We start from the raw sequence: 2,500 nt of genomic DNA, 5'->3' as shown, positions 1-2,500 counted from the left end.
AGAACGCCCGATGTCACCTGATCTCGGAAGCTTAGCAAGGTCGGGCCTGGTTAGTACTTGAATGGGAGACCGCCTGGGAATACCAGGTGCTGTAAGCCTTTACACATTTTCCAAATAGGACCAGAGATATCTCTTACAAATTGGTTTGTTTTAAATGGTTCACACCCTTCTTTTGCCTCTTATAAAGCAAGACTTTTTATTTTTTGTGACAGCTTACGGCCATACTACCCTGAGAATGCCCGATCTCGTCTGATCTCGGAAGCTTAGCAAGGTTGGGCCTGATTAGTACTTGGATGGGAGACCGCCTGGGAATAACAGGTGCTGTAAGCTATTACACATTTTCCAAATAGGACCAGAGATATCTCTTACAAATTGGTTTGTTTTAAATGGTTCACACCCTTCTTTTGCCTCTTATAAAGCAAGACTTTTTAGTTTTTGTGACAGCTTACGGCCATACTACCCTGAGAATGCCCGATCTCGTCTGATCTCGGAAGCTTAGCAAGGTTGGGCCTGATTAGTACTTGGATGGGAGACCGCCTGGGAATAACAGGTGCTGTAAGCTTTTACACATTTTCCAAATAGGACCAGAGATATCTCTTACAAATTGGTTTGTTTTAAATGGTTCACACCCTTCTTTTGCCTCTTATAAAGCAAGACTTTTTAGTTTTTGTGACAGCTTACGGCCATACTACACTGAGAACGCCCGATCTCGTCTGATCTCGGAAGCTTAGCAAGGTTGGGCCTGATTAGTACTTGGATGGGAGACCGCCTGGGAATAACAGGTGCTGTAAGCTTTTACACATTTTCCAAATAGGACCAGAGATATCTCTTACAAATTGGTTTGTTTTAAATAGTTCACACCCTTCTTTTGCCTCTTATAAAGCAAGACTTTTTAGTTTTTGTGACAGCTTACGGCCATACTACCCTGAGAACGCCCGATCTCGTCTGATCTCGGAAGCTTAGCAAGGTTGGGCCTGATTAGTACTTGGATGGGAGACCGCCTGGGAATACCAGGTGCTGTAAGCTTTTACACATTTTCCAAATAGGACCAGAAATGTCTCTTACAAAATGGTTTGTTTTAACTGGTTCAAACCCTTCTTTTATAACCGCTTACGGCCATACTACCCTGAGAACGCCAGATCTCGCCTGATCTCGGAAGCTTAGCAAGGTCGGGCCTGTTTAGTACTTGGACTCGGAGACCGCCTGGGAATACCATGTGCTGTAAGCTTTTACACATTTTCCAAATAGGACCAGAGATATCTCTCACAAATTGGTTATTTTTAAATAGGACAACGCCCGATCTCATCTGATCTCGGAAGCTTAGCAAGGTCGGGCCTGTTTAGTACTTGGACTCGGAGACCGCCTGGGAATACCAGGTGCTGTAAGCTTTTACACATTTTCCAAATAGGACCAGAGATATCTCTTACAAATTGATTTGTTTTAAATGGTTCACACCCTTCTTTTTCCTCTTATAAAGCAAGACTTTTTAGTTTTTGTGACAGCTTACGGCCATACTACCCTGAGAACGCCCGATCTCGTCTGGTCTAGGAAGCTTAGCAAGGTTGGGCCTGATTAGTACTTGGATGGGAGACCGCCTGGGAATACCAGGTGCTGTAAGCTTTTACACATTTTCCAAAAAGGACCAGAAATGTCTCTTACAAAATGGTTTAATTTAACTGGTTCAAACCCTTCTTTTATAACCGCTTACGGCCATACTACCCTGAGAACGCCAGATCTCGCCTGATCTCGGAAGCTTAGCAAGGTCGGGCCTGTTTAGTACTTGGACTCGGAGACCGCCTGGGAATACCAGGTGCTGTAAGCTTTTACACATTTTCCAAATAGGACCAGAGATATCTTTTACAAATTGGTTTGTTTTAAATGGTTCACACCCTTTTTTTGCCTCTTATAAAGCATGAATTTTTAGTTTATGTAAGCGCTTACGGCCATACTACCCTGAGGACGCCCGATCTTGTCTGATCTCGGAAGCCTAGCAAGGTCGGGCCTGGTTAGTACTTGGATGGGAGACCGCCTGGGAATACCAGGTGCTGTAAGCTTTTACACATTTTCCAAATAGGACCAGAGATATCTCTCACAAATTGGTTTGTTTTAAATGGTTCACACCCTTCTTTTGCCTCTTATAAAGCAAGACTTTTTAGATTTTGTGACAGCTTACGGCCATACTACCCTGAGAACGCCCGATCTCGTCTAATCTCGGAAGCTTAGCAAGGTTGGGCCTGATTAGTACTTGGATGGGAGACCGCCTGGGAATAACAGGTGCTGTAAGCTTTTACACATTTTCCAAATAAGACCAGAGATATCTCTTACAAATTGGTTTGTTTTAAATGGTTCACACCCTTTTTTTGCCTCTTATAAAGCATGAATTTTTAGTTTTTGTGACAGCTTACGGCCATACTACCCTGAGAACGCCCGATGTCACCTGATCTCGGAAGCTTAGCAAGGTCGGGCCTGGTTAGTACTTGAATGGGAGACCGCCTGGGAA

At 43.9% G+C, this 2,500-nt stretch overlaps 1 non-coding gene and 9 pseudogenes across 1 annotated transcript; all 10 read left to right on the top strand.

Annotated features, from left to right (window-relative positions):
- LOC148417774 (5S ribosomal RNA) overlaps positions 1–98 on the top strand; it is a 119-nt pseudogene extending 21 nt beyond the window's left edge.
- A 113-nt stretch (positions 99–211) lies between these two features.
- On the top strand, positions 212–330 carry LOC148417773 (5S ribosomal RNA; annotated as a pseudogene).
- A 113-nt stretch (positions 331–443) lies between these two features.
- On the top strand, positions 444–562 carry LOC148417772 (5S ribosomal RNA; annotated as a pseudogene).
- A 113-nt stretch (positions 563–675) lies between these two features.
- On the top strand, positions 676–794 carry LOC148417771 (5S ribosomal RNA; annotated as a pseudogene).
- Positions 795–907: 113 nt separating this feature from the next.
- LOC148417770 (5S ribosomal RNA) lies at positions 908–1,026 on the top strand. Its single transcript, XR_015866845.1, has one exon. It is a non-coding gene; the product is annotated as a 5S ribosomal RNA (ribosomal RNA).
- Positions 1,027–1,501: 475 nt separating this feature from the next.
- LOC148417769 (5S ribosomal RNA) lies at positions 1,502–1,620 on the top strand (annotated as a pseudogene).
- Positions 1,621–1,702: 82 nt separating this feature from the next.
- Positions 1,703–1,822, top strand: LOC148417768 (5S ribosomal RNA; annotated as a pseudogene).
- Positions 1,823–1,935: 113 nt separating this feature from the next.
- On the top strand, positions 1,936–2,054 carry LOC148417767 (5S ribosomal RNA; annotated as a pseudogene).
- Positions 2,055–2,167: 113 nt separating this feature from the next.
- LOC148417766 (5S ribosomal RNA) lies at positions 2,168–2,286 on the top strand (annotated as a pseudogene).
- Positions 2,287–2,399: 113 nt separating this feature from the next.
- The window catches only part of LOC148417765 (5S ribosomal RNA), a 119-nt pseudogene continuing 18 nt past the window's right edge, over positions 2,400–2,500 (top strand).

The sequence above is a fragment of the Hippichthys cyanospilos genome, chromosome 9, assembly GCF_059441005.1.
Source record: "Hippichthys cyanospilos isolate Australia breed blue-spotted pipefish chromosome 9, RoL_Hcya_1.0, whole genome shotgun sequence".
NCBI lineage: Eukaryota > Metazoa > Chordata > Actinopteri > Syngnathiformes > Syngnathidae > Hippichthys > Hippichthys cyanospilos.
Note: the sequence above shows the minus strand (reverse complement) of the source record. Positions and strands in the feature narration are given on the sequence as shown.